The sequence below is a fragment of the Lipophrys pholis genome, assembly GCF_963383615.2.
Source record: "Lipophrys pholis genome assembly, chromosome: 5".
Classification (NCBI taxonomy): Eukaryota; Metazoa; Chordata; class Actinopteri; order Blenniiformes; family Blenniidae; genus Lipophrys; species Lipophrys pholis.
This window is the reverse complement of record NC_137628.1, coordinates 22,488,935-22,504,773: the sequence shown is the minus strand read 5'-3', so window position 1 is coordinate 22,504,773 and position 15,839 is coordinate 22,488,935.

The window sequence follows — 15,839 nt, the reverse complement described above, 5'->3', positions numbered from 1 at the left end:
GATATTTATTGTGTATCCCAGATAAAGCAGTGTCACGTTGGACGTCAACAACACCTGTGTATCTGTGTGTGTTCGTATTTATCAGTTGAAGTGAAATACATAAAGATAAACATAAATCAAACTGAGTAATATATTATATGTGGATTTTAGCCACAGTAAAAACACAGTGAATGCAGATTTGGCAAAAGACACTGTTAACTCACGATGTTCAGCAGATCACTTGAGGCAATGTTTGGATGTTTCAGGCAAACAGTTCAAAAAAAAAAAAATCTGATTCCTGCAACATTTTCAGCTTTTCTCATCAAATCCTGAATCTTTCTGAACCACGAAGGTAAAATGCAATAAAAGTTACTTAAGTTAGTTGTGTTCAAGAAGAAGAACAGGCTTATCTTTACTTATGGGGATTATAGGGCTGCCTGATATCAGATGGACATGCAGTATGTATCACAATAATGATCCGACTCATGTTAACTACAAATAAGTCGATAATGTTATTTGATATTTATTTTATTTCAAATAACATTGCTCTTTCTTTTTCCCCTTAATTCACACCAACTCCTACTGTACTACTTTTTTTTCTCATCTCATGCATTGACAGTTTCCACTTTCAGCATTTTAGAAGCGGAACAATTTTTCAACTTTATTCTTTTTATTAGTTTTTCCCTAATTTTATTATGCTTTTGACTTTTACTCTGTGGCCATCAGGCATGAAATGAATAGGGCTGCCAATTAGACCTTTATTAAAAATGTGTTATTAACACAACTTTTGTCAATTAATCATGATTAATCTCACTTTTCTTCCACAGTAAATTTGCAGAGCGTGAATGCACAGTGCATGAACGATAATTAATCGCAGTCTAGTGAGTCTTTTGTAATATGATTATTGCCCATGTTGATGTCATGAAAACGATACGTTTGCGACACACGGTGCGGCCTGAGTTGATCCTGCCACTGGACCCTGTATCCTTCTCTGACTCATCAATTTTTAATGTACTTTAACCAGTGTTACTTTGGATTAAAATATGTTCTATTTATTTTGTTTTTTTTAGCCTTGTGATATAAACAGCTAAATTTTTGAGTAAAAACAGTGTTCATTGAGTTAACTGTACGACCTGACATCATCAGACTGAGAAGGTCATACTGTAGTCTTAAAATCCTGAGCTTAGCACACACACATACACACACACACACACACACACACACACACACACACACACACACACACACACACACACACACACACACACACACACACACACACTTCTAGTGTGTCTGACTCTTAGAGGAGGAGCTGGCACTCAAACAGTGAGCTCTTTCAGACTCTAAAACACAGAGTAGGTCTGAGGTGGAAAAAGAGCATCACAGTCGGTGAATGTGCCACAGCACTGATGACTAAGCAGAAGTTAAGCAGACATGAAGCAACTTAGTGTCTAAAACGTCCTTGCCTGAGTTTCTCTTGCAGTGTTTTGAGTTTCAAAATATTCCAGTGAATTTATTAGACCTTTTGTTTACCAGGAAGTAACACTGAGATCAAGTTTTTTTATGCGAGCAGAATCGAGTTGATGTCGTAAATCTCAACATGAAATATGGCACTCAAAATACGTTAAGATGCACTAAAATCTCTGACCACCTGCCTATTATTGGGAAATCCCCCTTTTTTGCACCCACATACATAACACACTGTGATGCATCTTTCTGTCAGAACCAGATTTTTTTTCCTTATAAGCGACAGTCGCTTGTCTGTTGGATTGAACGACACCTTCCGGCTTTCACTCCCGAGCCTCCACCATATATATATATATATATATACACACAAAAGAGATAATCATTCTTCTTCACTTCACCTGTCTGTGGTCATAATGTTGCAGCTGATTGGTGCACATGCTGTATATTCAAGTAAAACAATGATAGACACAAAGGCCCCTTAAGAATAGCGAGAACATGCTTCTTTCAGCATTTTAAAGGCTCGTGTGAGACTCTGTCAAAGCTGCATTCATCATGTTTCACATCAGTGGTGTCAAATGCTAAAAATGCGAGTCACCTAACTGTGCGTTGCTAAGCAACATGAAGAGAGAGAGAGAGAGAGAGAGAGAGAGAGAGAGAGAGAGAGAGAGAGAGAGAGAGAGAGAGAAAAAAAAACCTCCCACTAAATGTCTTATGCTGCTCGCAGTGGCGTGCATAAAAATGACACCAACCTGATCATTCCTCCCGTTCTTCAAAACCCCGTAAGCAAATATGAAAAGTGTGCAAAACACCTCGGGTGCAGCTGTTCAGTTCAGCTCAGCCCTCGTCACCGCCTCATCGTGCCGTTTAGCTTGCGGAAAGATTTCATTCACAAACAATACACACTCGAAAACAACATCCTCCATACCCTGGACACACTGGAAATACACAATGATAAACATCGCACTACACCGTAACAGTCAAAACTGAATGAATAGCAGAGTCCCTGGAGCATGGCTGTTAAGTGTTTTAATAGCAGCTGGAATAAATGAGAGCAGCTGTAATCAGCAGAAACTGGAGCCTGAGGAGAAGTGAGACATGGTGCGACTGTTATCGCCGCCGGTTACAGACTCACTCACTTTAGAAAACAGCTTCATTTTGTGTCCGTCACAAGATCGTGTTACAATACTGTTGAGATCTTTCCAACCATTTAGAATTGCTTGATAACATACTATCAGGTGTATTTATTTGCCAGACGATAAACGGTTCTAATATCACTGTTGTTACAGAAGATAACTTTGGAGCGATTGCATTTAATAGTGATTGCAATTAACTTGTTTGTAATGTTTGTTATTGCGGTTTAATTTGGGGTTCATTACACAGGCAGCCAAGGAAATAATCAACGGCCTCGCTGTCAGGGCTTTTGTTGGGGGATAGAGCTTTTTCTGTTGCAGGAATGACCTACCACTGCCAGTCAGACAATCCCCTTCACTGTCCACTTTTAAAACCAATCTTAAGACCCATTTTTATTCCCTGGTTTTTAACCATGTGTGAGACTCTGCCTGGTTTTATTGTTGCCAATTTTATTGTTTGTTTTACTGTATTTTATTGTTTCATTGCTTACTCTTTTATTGTAATTATTACTAGTCTATTATGTGAAGCACTTTGGCTTCAGTCGTAGCTGTTTCAAAGTGCTATATAAATAAAGCTGACTTGACTTGACTTTTTGCAGGACTAAAGTAAAAAGGCAGAACTCACTGTTTTTGCTTTACAGTATTTGCATTAAACTTTGTCTGCACTAAATGTGCAGGTACATTTATATTCTATTAGTTTGTTTAAATCAGGCTTACAAATCCGAAATAAATTATTCATTTCTGTTATGATATATTGAACAGAAACAGTCAGTTATACAAACTGACCAAACTGCAAGTTTCAAAGTGGTGACATCTCGGGTTTCTCTATCTAATAAGATGACGGTTTAGTGGTTATCACTCTCGCCTCATAGCGAGATAACCCTCCAGGTTGGAGGATGTTCTACATGGAGGTTGCTTGTTCTCCCTTGTGTGCCAGGGTTTTCTCTTGGTACTCCAGCATCCTCCCATAAACATGCATTTGAGGTGAATTGACGTCTCTGAAATGCTCCTCACTGTGGATGTGAGTGGCTGTCTGTCTGTGTTTGTCCTATGATGGACTGGTGATGTATTCAAGGTGCACTCTGACTATAGGCTCAGCTCCGGCACCACGGTGACCGTACATTGGATAGAGCAGAATGAATGATGGATGGATGTTTATGAAAGCCATCAGTTCAGGACTATGCTACTGTGTGAGGGCAGTGCTCCTTGATTGCCGTTCAAGGAGGGGGGGTTGTCTTACTGCATAGCTAAGCCTTTTGTGTCTGTTTTTCTGCACAGAAAAAACAATAAGAGTAGAGTAGATTCAGGTTAGATTCAGCGTGATATGCCACACGCTCACTGTAGCTGCAGTAGGCCTCAACCCAGAGGATTTACTTGCACCTGCAGCTAAGATGAAGAAGTAGTGCCTTGTGCAGCATTAGAAACATGTCGACTCTCGAGACACAACACAACATGGAGGAATCTCTCTATTTCCCGTCACTGTGCCTTCCTTTAGAAAACGTGCGGCGCCGTTCACTGAGCTGCAAGCCTGTTTGCAAAGTGAAGCTGTCAGGGCAAAAAAGAGAGCTCGTCTCATTACCAGCAGTGTGGGAGACAGAGAAACATGGCGGGGCTTCTGAAGGCCCTCTAATGAAAAGGAATCAAAGTAGGAATGTGATGTGCAGCGCTCTTAGTGGTGTGGACTCTTTGGACAGTGAACAGTTTGACAGCTGGCACGTCTATGATGAATAAAATCTAAAGTGGTTTGCATTTCATCAGGACAGAAGTATTAAATCATTGAGGGGTGGAAGTGTAGTGTAGTGTAGTGTAGTGGGAAAACAGTAGCTTCTACCCCAACACTGAAGGATGGATGACACGAAAGCCTTTAGGCCATTAGAACTTTGCAGTTCTAATGACCTAAAGGCACTGTGAAGTACTTTTATATTTGCAATGTTTTTCCATGTGCCTCAATATCTGATCTGTGATCTCTTCACTAGTATCAGCTCACTAAATAAAACTTGACTACGATGTGCAGTGTATGATGGAGCTGAAGTGTTGCCATCATTGGGAGAAATAAGCACCAGGTATCCGTGTGTGTGTGTGTGTGTGTGTGTGTGTGTGTGTGTGTGTGTGTGTGTGTGTGTGTGTGTGTGTGTGTGTGTGTGTGTGTGTGTGTGTGTGTGTGTGTGTGTGTGTGTGTGTGTGTGTGTGTGTGTGTGTGTGTGTATTCATGTTTCCATGTTTCCAGCAGTGATACGATGTTGGCTTCCAACCAGCAAACCTGAAGAGGTTCTGCCTGACAGACAGGCCAGACTGCAGCGACTGTGTGATCGCTTGCGGTGAATATTTGGCCTCGGTTGCGGCGGGATTTACGAGCAGAGCCGTCCGTGTCCAGTATTAGATGGAAGAAATTGACATGTGTGTCCTTGAGGACGGGTGAGGAGATTTCAAGAGGAAGTAACATGCAGGATTTGCGGCCGGTCTTTCAAAGGACATGTTTTCTCTGTTCCTCTCATTTTGTCTGGACTGACATGAAAGGTTGAAGTAACACAGTTTGATAGGACTCAAGATGGATGACGAAGTAGAGCAGCAGAGAATAAAGCACTTTGAATTTATCAGTTTAGAGGAAATCGGATATTGAGATGATGCTGTTCTTTGTTTTTGTTAAGATGAATCAGTGGTGCTATTTGTTGTATATCATAGGTTCTGTCCAAAACCGAGTGTGGAGTTTGCATGTTTTCCCTTTGCAGGCATAGGTTTTTCCTCCATTTTCCACGACTTCCCACAACCGAAACACATGCTTGTTTGGTTGATATGCAGCTTTGAATTTACCATTTAGTTGGAGTGTGCGTGGGTGACTGTCTTTCCCCCTGTGTGTGTTTGCCATGTGAAGGCCTTGTCCGGGGTGTGCTCTGCTGCCTTTCACTCAGTGTCAGCGGGGACAGGCTCCTGCTCCCTCTCTTTAGTCAGAACTTATTCAACACAAACATTGGATAAAGTAGGTTACTGTAGGAGGGTATACTGATGCACTTTTGGCATTTACTAAGGATCAAAGTCCTTTTTCAGCAAAAAAAGCAAAAGATAGTTTCCAAATCGTCAACTCACATTTTCAGTGAAAGAATAATTGACATTGGAAACTATCTATAACAGCATCACTACTGCACTATTCCATCCTGTTCTGTTTTCCTTTTTTCCAGAAACTTCTGCTTTACAGCAATTATGTGAAGACATATTCATCCCCTCTATTTTGAAAAAGGCAGCATAATGAATCGCATTTGAAATGTTCTACATCATCACCTTGCTGCCGGGTGACGCAGCCATCTGTGATTTGTGCGGGACGTTAGATTTTGAGACAACTGGTCAACCCACAATAAAATATTTATATTCCAATATTGATCTGAGCAAAGACAGGGATTAGTAGTTGCTCAGAAAACCAATCAAATATGTATATATCCATTTTTCCAGCATATTTCAGTCTGCGTCTCATTCATCGCCCTCTTTCTCTCATCCTTTCATCCACGCTGGTCTCACATCTCCACCCCTCCTCACCCTCCATGTTCTCCACACATCCCCCTGTGCTGCCTTAATTCCCCGCGTGCTTGTGGGTAATGCATACAAATGTGTGACATTATGTCATGACGACACAATGTAGCCCACTGAATGTGTCTCACCAGGAAACCCACTGTTTGATCCAGGTGTCAAAACAGAGCGACACACAAGCAGCTGTCCTTTGTTAAAGCAGTGGAGGCTTGTATTCATACGACCGTCTTGTCTTCCTCATCCTTTCTGTCCAGTCAATCATCCCTGCTCTTAAATATTAATGAGGCTTAATTTTGAATTAATGGCCAGAGATGATGACAACTGTGAAAGGAGGCTGACCAGGGATTATAATTAACATTTAAACGCAATCCTTCAGAAGATCATGCCTTATTATTCATGCCTGTTACAGCTGGATGTCTTTGCTATACGGCACTATTTGTTATGGCTGTTACCTCGTGGAGAGAATCAAACATGGCTATTCGTTACTTCTTTGTGTGTTCGTAGTGGCACTGAATATCTGCGGAGAACTTTGAAGCCTATTTGTGTTGGTTCTACCCGGCACAAAACTCTGCTTGAGATTGAATTTAAAATATTCAACATGTAATTTTTGCAAAAACTGATGCATAAAAAGTTGAGTTTTATATAGTTTAGAGTATAACGAAACAAGAAGACAGCAATATAAATGCATGCTATGTTGAAGTCTTCCTCATGACGAAATGCAGCAAAATGCAGAACATCTGTTTGTTCTAGGACACACGACTTTGACCAGTTGCAAAACGTCTTCCAGCAGTCTCAACCTATACTTTTTTAATTCATTGTTTTCCTCCTGCTCCACGATCAACAATATTCCTACACACTCTATCACAGAGAGCTCAGCTGTGTCTCAAGAAAGATGTGCAAACGGTCACACACACGACCCAGAAGATCATCAGCTGCCCTCATACGCCGCCTGGATTCCTCAGAGGAACCACTCCTCTCGTCCAGCCCGTCACATGTTTGACCTGCGATCTTCGGGCAAAAGCTCAGTCAATAAAAGAATTCATCTTACGACTAACAAATCACTCTTCCTCGGGACATATGGATGCTAAATATACAACAATCTGGAATTCATCATCATACATTTTATTGCATCGTCATTGTGCTTCTTTTGATTGGGCTTCCTTTGTTTTATGTCTTGGTTTTGCGCAATGTTTTATATTTGGTTTTAATGTTAACTTAACGTGTTCCCTGTACGTCTACGACACGCAAACCTGTTACTGGAATCATTTTGAGGTCAACTCTGACTGAGACGGTCTCTCTTTCTTTCTAACTAATATCCCACCACCACTCAGACTGACTTTTTTCTATTCTCCTGAAGCTGCTCTGGTACGAATTGACCTTGCTCTCGGCCTCCACAGTCCTCCACAACACTAGAGCCAGGAGGACTCCAGAGTCAAGGTTTCTACCTCTTTCATGAAGTGTTAAGTAACTTTGTGCTCCCGAGATTTGTTTTCTGACCGGCAGTGTCACTGAGTAGCTCCATTGCTCCTGTCCTGTCTCACATATGCGTTCCCTCTTCTCCCCTCTTGCTTTCTAGACCTTACCAGTCTCTTCCCTCTCATATTTATTTGGCGGGCTTTTTTCAGTTGACGTTAGACATAGTGCACGTAGTTCCCCTTTTTCAAGCAGGTGCTTACTTTCCACACCCAGAATCCACAAAGGAACATGATCATTCACTTTCAGACTCTTATCAGTTTTATTTCGGTATCCACCATCTCCAGTGGGAGGCATCCGGCTTCACAGATTTTAAATGATTCATTATGTTCTCCATTGAGTCGCTGACTGTGTCTTAGAACCAGATAAATACTGTGCAGATGGCTGCAGAAGTTTTTAGCTGCGCTAAAATTGAACTGTGATTGAACAACACTTTCAGAAAGAACACAAGCAGTTTTACATCAGTGATTTCCTCAATGTTACCGAAGGTTTAACTTGAGTGTGACGTGAGATGGAAACCCAGATAAAAGAAACCATAGCCTTGTTGCTATAGGGACACATGTGTCATGTGGATAGTGTTGTTACCATGTGTTTTTTTTGCCTAAAACCCAACAACCTGCGAGCATCGAGGTGGGAAAATGGCGGCCTGGAGCATGTTTGTCACCTTGAGCCGTTATTCTGGAGGTGTGTGTCTCACTGTGAGCGCGAGGAGAGCGTGTCTTTAAATTAGGATTGACAACAGGAAGCGGCCACATCTCATTTCCCTCCGGTCATCTGTCAAACCTCCGGTGCTTTCCGCTTCCACAGGACTGCAATTGTATCAACACAGTGTGTGTTTTCCTTCTCCCGATTCTCCCCGATGCTTATACTTCTGGTAAAATGCCTGATTTTTTTGCATCCTTCCTGCCGATCCTCCACTGTCTTTCATGTTCACCGGATTGACGTCCTTTTCCATTGGGACTTGAGGAGTGACGTTCTGTCCGTTGAGTGCTTTGCCTGGCATGCCTGTTGTATTTCTTCTTTATACCGGGAGCGAGTGGGGGGGGGGATAAAACTCTGATACAGTTGAATAATTAATCACGACAAATTACAGATGCTTTGAAATTAAGCTGCCAAAACACAATTGACCTAATTCCGCTTGCAGCTTGACAATGACTATTTCTAGAAGTCCGCCAATAGCTCTGTGCCCCGCGAGTGGAGGCCGAAACAAAACTGTACCCGGTCGTTGTTTTCATTGTTCGGTGACCCACACGACGAGAGCAAACGTACCCCCCTGCTTCGAGATCATGAAATGAGAATCATCAGCAGGATGATTCAGTGAGAAAATCTACAGAGGCGGTTTTCCTCTTCATGACCTCATGGTGGCGCACATTTTGACTCAGCTTGGCCTTTCCTATCGTAGACGGTACTTTGTATGGCTTTCAAGACTGTATGTCTCTCAGAGAGAGTCGGAACCAGAAACGCTGTCTCTGTTTGTGGCTCTGACGCAGGATCAGTCGATGTGCAGTTGTTTCTTTGTAGCCGTCTTTTGTCTCGCTGCTCTCAGCTTCTCCTGAATCATTGTTCCTCATACAGTGACAGACAGCAACAGGCCCAGTATCTACAACACCATCTGTTCAATGTCTTGCATTGTTCCTGCGAGTGTTATCGGGAAATGGTGTCACGTAGATTCACCCGGCGATGCTTGGATACTTAGAGTGGAATCAAGTCAAACGGCTTACACATTCTGAAAGCACGGTTATAAAGAATGCTAATTTGACATCAGCATTAAAAATGTCCTGCTGCATTATTTATTTATTTTTTCAATGAAAGTGATGGATGCAATGTTTCTCCCTATGAAGATTCCATTTAAAAGGTTTGATTTGACAGGAGACCGTAACATGTAAATCTGATTAGATATGAAGCTAATCTGGTATTCTACAAAAAGGACTTCAATAATTGTGTTGTCACTGTTGGTTCACTCCCTTCCTTCTGGCAAAGTAATTCAATCTGTACGACCAAGACCGTGTTCTATGTAACTCATCAAGATAAACAGGAAACAGAGTATTGGATAGTGAAGCAAATAAAAGGACAGAAGTCTTTTTAGGAGAGATAAGGACCTATTTTTTGATTCAGTAGGACGTCTAATGAGCTGACCTCACATCCAGAGATTCACTCAACAAGATAAAGAAAAACACAAAAGTTTCACAGCCATTTAAGTGTTTTACAGATGAAAGATCAGGTTGCAAATTAATACATTTCTTCTTCTAATAATGAAACTGCTGCTTATTATATAAAAGTTTATTCACGGAGAGCACAGACTTTACTCACTTTCATTTCGCCGCTACATATTAAAAGATTTAAGCTCACTATATTATCATTACAGTATATAAATCACTTTTGGCAGCTCTTCTAACAGAAAAGGCAATAAATCCTGTTTAAAACTGTCTGTTATTATTCCATCTGTCTTGTTATATCCCTCTCAGGGTCACCTATTGCAGTGACATTATAACCCAACAGTAACATACCTTTTAAACAAAAAAAACTAAAACTTTTTACAATATTATCATTTTTAACCTTTAATTTTTAGCTGTTGATTTTCAGTCTGACTTATATTTATGTTTTAATATTTAAATCTTTCCCACATTGTTCATGTTACAAATTTCATCAGGTTACACACTGTATATCTGTTTTCAATGACGCCGTTGTGTAAAGTCTATGATCATTTGGTGTTATTTTTGTTATCATATAGTATCTTATAACAATCTTTTCTACTTTTCCCTATGATATCAATTATTTATTTATTTTGTTCATTTTGTTTTCTACCTCTTTAGTTTTGTAGTTTGCAGTTCCTCTCAGTCAGCCAATCCACAGCTTGTACCTCAGTTTATATCTTTAAAACAAGCATGCATGGATTTGATATATATATATATTTTTTGTAGGTTCCTACAAAGAAGAGCATCATTATCAGTAGTAGGGACATTTGAGTCGGTCTGCACCAGATTTTCGGGTCTCAGTTTGCCTGAATTATGTTCTCATTCTTAATCATCATATACATGATTGATTTACACATTTTAAATTTTGTCACGCACAAATTATCAACTCACGGATGTGCGATCACTTTCATTTCTGCCTAGCAGTCATCCACTGTGACTAATTCTGGAATCATACTTTTGTAATCTTCGCCTGAAGATAATAAAAAAAACGAAACTGTGCCAAAAAGCAAACTATTTTTATTTCTGAATGTCCCCATTGCGCGGAAACTTGTTAAGCGTGTTGTTGCTGTTTTGCTCCGAGAGCTCAGGATGGTTGTTAGGAGTGTACGTTTGACATCAGAAAGAGTAATCAACCTAATGAATGAAACAAATTTAAGCTGAAGGGGCTGAGATCGCATGCTTTTTTTACTGGGCTGCAGTAATGGACTGAGCTATTTGTGTTGTGGGCCCTTTAGCCTTCTCAAGGTCAGGCTGTTTATGTACCTTCTTAGGCTCTGCTGGCTGCAGTGTTTTGACAGTAGAAGCAGTAGATATCCGTTTAAGCTGGAATATAAGAAGAAAAAGGAATGAACCGTGGATGTCAGTCTTTAAGAGTCTTGAAGGCATTTGTTTCACATCACCAGGCATAATATGCAATCACAAATCAAAATGTTCAAATTTGGTTTATAATCACGCATGTTTTGTGACTTGAACCAAGGTTGAGAGCGCCAACCACTACTCCACCCTCAGGCCTATATACAAGAACAGTCTGTATTAAAATGACAGCGAATTGCAGTCTGAGTCATTCTTCTTTCAGGAACAACAAACTGAAAACGGAAACAGACAGATTCATTAGTATGAGTGTGGAAAAGAAAAGAGGTTGTTCACAACAATGAACCTATACAATCTTAAACTCTTAAGTCTGCAGCCTCATGAAAAAAAAAAACTTCATCTCATTATTTGTCTACTTCCATTCTTACGACCACACACCGCAGACATTGTTTTTCAAGGAAATCTTCAGAGGAAAGTGCAACGCAATTCTCATACTAATGGAGCCATGGTCTGTTAAAGCTGAAGATAAGTCGATGCTCAAAGAGACGCAGCTGGTCTCCGCTGCCCCTCCAAAAAAATCAGTCACTGCACGTTTAAAAGATATCAGCTGAGCTGTTTGTAGAGAGAGATGAAGTAACTGGGGTGAAATTTATGTACATCTGGGTGAATTTGTGTTTGATTCTCCTCTGATATTATACCGGTTGTTCACTGAGGCTGAGTTGGACTTCGACCAAGTCTAATCACACAATGGCGCTCATTTATGTAAATCATAATCAAATCTAAATTAATATGATATATCTAATTATATTTTACCATTTGGGATTTTTAAATTTTTTTTATTGGCAGGCAGGGCGCATTTGTAATGATTCATTCATAATTTGCAGACGTGGTAACAGACTTGCTGCAGAGCGATGAAGAAAATACAGGGTGAGCAGACTGCCACAGTGCTCGGGAATCTGTGAATTCCTGGGTTGTTTGCCTCTGTGTCTGGGTAACGTACTGTCCTTTGAAATGACGGGAACTTGGCCCTGCTGTGTCTGCAGTATAAATATCCAGCGGCTTTCTCACCCTGTCTCGCTCTCTCTCTATATACGCTCTCCCTCTTACTTTTTGTGTTCGTATTGTGTAAATATCTCTTGTCACCAGCCCTCAATGTGAATCGCTTTCATGCATATAGAGCAGGACAGCTAGTGTGTGTGTGTGTGTGTGTGTGTGTGTGTGTGTGTGTGTGTGTGTGTGTGTGTGTGTGTGTGTGTGTGTGTGTGTGTGTGTGTGTGTGTGTGTGTGTGTGTGTGTGTGTGTGTGTGTGTGTGTGTGTGTGAAAACGTTCTGCAGTCAAATGAGTACAATGTGTTCAAGATCGAATAATCTAATATATAAAACACTTAATGCCTTAGGAAAACTTTCTGCAGATCTGCTGTCTGAACCCTTGAAAATCTGGTTTGTAAATCAGAGTGAACCCTCCAGTGTCCCATTTAATGCCGTTTCACTCCGGCTCTGTCCACAGGGAGGTCGCCCAGATTGACCAGTTCCTCCAGGAGACGGCGGCACGCGAAGCCAACGCTAAGGTGCGCTTGCAGCAGTTTATCGAGGAGCTCCTGGACCGAGCCGACCGCGCTGAAAAACAGCTGCAGATCATCAGCAGCTGTGGCACCACACCAAACGGCAGCCTGGGGCGCTGCAGCCTGCAGGCGTCGAAGGGCAACGGACGCCAGGTAGAGACACTTGGATACATAGGGATGTATAGTAATGATGACTGTGAAGAGCACGTTTTCAATTTGCTTTTTGCATCATTTTGTCTAGTTTATATCATATTAAGCCTGTTTTTGTGACATATTTTACCTGCGTTAATGAAGCAGTCATCTACTATTCATGACAGAAACTCTGTATTGTTTTTAAACATCACGGATCTTCAACAGGTCCCATAATGTCATGTGATTCTTCATTTCCACAATTATATGGCGCAAGAAGTCCATTTTGCCTCATAGCTAAAAAGATTTATTTGAACTTTCCTCAAATAGCAACAAATATCCTGAAATAAAAATATATGTGAGACTATATAAGACAGTTAATAAAAAAGGTGGCATGACGTGATGATTGTCTCCTCGCATCAGGAAGGTCCTTGTTTCCTCATACGTACCTTCATAAAATCTGAGGAGTCTCTGGTTTCATTTATAATAGTCAATGGCAAAATGTGGAAGAGCATCACCGTGTCAAGTAAGCTGAGGAAGTGGCATAACAGAAATGCAGAAATTTGGTTTTAGAGTTGTGTTTGAAGCATGCAAAAATGTTGACATACGCAGCTGGGGTAGCCATGTGTCACTGTTGTCAACGTGACTTTTATTTAATGTTGCAGAGACACGTTTTGCTTTGTGAGCTGTTAGTTGGATTAAAAAACATAGAGGATTTATGGATGGAGAGAAATTGGAAACTGCTCCTGGAATTGTTCTGACACATTATTAAATGTTTTGATTCCAAACACTGACTTGATAAATTGCAGGATTGGTTCAAAACCATGGTCAGTAATGTTAGTTTTACTAGACTGTACTCTTGCTTGCTGCAGTGTTTTGTTTCTGTCGAGCCAAATGAGCATATGCGAGGTCAAGCGCTGACGTACGATGACGAGGACCTTCTGGTTCGCTCCATGTTTGAAGTTGAGGCTTTCATTTTTGAAACATCTGAGTATTCCACTTTGAAATGCTCCGAGGAGGTGAACTTGATTTGAAAAGTTAAGAATTAACCACAACAGTGTCAAGCAGCTCAATCCTACTTGAAGTGAAGCGTAGGACTGACCTTTAACCAAAAAACCCCGCAAAAGCAACCTACACATAATTAAAGATTTGTTTGAAATATAAGCCGTCTAATTTCTGTGTAGTACATAGGTAGGATTACATCTTAAAGTAATGGGCTGGAAAACAGTTCAGAGAGGAAAGGCTGTTCACTGCACTTTATTCTGAACGACACTTAACCGACGTATAATATCACGTTTAATGGTGAATTACAATCATTGACCGTGTTCATGGCTCCCAGTGTCGCCCTATATGAGTGATTAGATCATCACAGGAAAGATGGCGAAACTGTAAATGAAACGATACAAATTCATTTTGATTTTCTCGTCTTAATTTTCTCTGTTCATTAAAACAGAATAAAAGGAGAACATTTCTATCTGCTTTAAGCCAACAAAATGTAGTCTGCAGGATTTATAGTGACCTTTTTTTACTGCAATTTCATGTAGAGGCCTACAGTGTTGTATACACACGTATGCCTGGGATGGATCCGGCAATTTTTTTCTTTGTAAACAAAACAAAAGTTTTGATGAAGACAAAGATCCTAAAATGATCGGAAATCTAAAATAAATCAACAACTTTTATTATGGCTTAATACACTCCTTTAACTTCCTAAATGTTTTATCTTCTGCATGCAGTGAGCTGGTAGTTTCAATTATTTTGCCAAAAAGTAGGTCAGCAGATAAATCTATCATTCAGCCAATAAGGTTTCATAAAGGTTCTTATACGTGTTTTAAAAGAAGCAGTAGTCAATTTGTTTTTGTGTACATCCTGCTTTCCTTGAGCAGACTTGTGTTGTTATTGGCGCTCTGTAATTGAGTTGATAAGAATCCTCATTGTGAAATGCCAGTGTAACGTTTCACTATCAATCAGCCAATAATCTTGGACCAGTGGAGAACACAAAATTATATAATCAATATTTTTTCAACCACTATTGTGGTATTGGAATTGTGAAAAGGCCTTCCCAAAACAGAATTTGGTATTATTGATTTTTTTTATCATTTATACCAAGGGACAGATTCTCACTGTGGGCTGAGATTTATCTACTGTACATATATTCTGCTGTCATGAACAGTGTGTGTGAGATTGTATTGTGATCGAGTGATGCCTTCTTTCCAAAGGATTATAAACGTGGGACTCGTGTTCACAAGGTGACACACACCACTTGATCCCCGCCTGTTTAGCATTCAGCATCGGAGCTGCTGCAGAGTTCTCCCTGACCACAGTGTACTCTCATAAAAAGACATCTTACTACTGCGGAAACTGCAGTTCAGCTCTTCTGTCTGTGCGTCCAATACTTGAACTGTACTAGTTTTCTCCTTTGATCTGCCTTATTACACAATAATTATGAAAAAAAAAAAAGAAAAGAAAAAAAAAAGCCCCGCAAGCAGGCAGCTTCTGTTCTTAAAATGTCACTTATTCAAATTATTATCCAACACTTCTAGAAAAAAAGGTGACCTGCTTCACATTGCACAAATGTGCATGCTGCCATGGAAACCAGTTCTTGCTGGAGCTCAAGGTTTCAGCATGAGTTTTAATCTGATGCGAGGTACTACAGATCTGCCTGACAAAAATTCGCAGCTTTGTTATTTGAGTGATCCTGAGTAAATATCTTTTGCTTAGATCGCCGTCGCTGAGCGCGGAGATACTGGCGGATAGCCTCGGCTCGCTAATGCGATGCGTTCATATACAGTCACTGGCAGCGACGGCAAGTCAACATTCCTGTGCTTTTGTGGGAGAAAGGTTTTGAGGCTTTTCCCAAGATGCCTACTTTCGAATGATTTTACAACTTTTCATCGGGGAACATAATATAAAAAAGGAGAAAGTGGAAGACAAAGCTAAAATGAAAATAGATCGTTTTTAGAACAGGATGTCATGTATATGATAGATAGATAGATAGATAGATAGATAGATAGATAGATAGATAGATAGATAGATAGATAGATAGATAGATAGATAGATTGATTGATTGATTGATT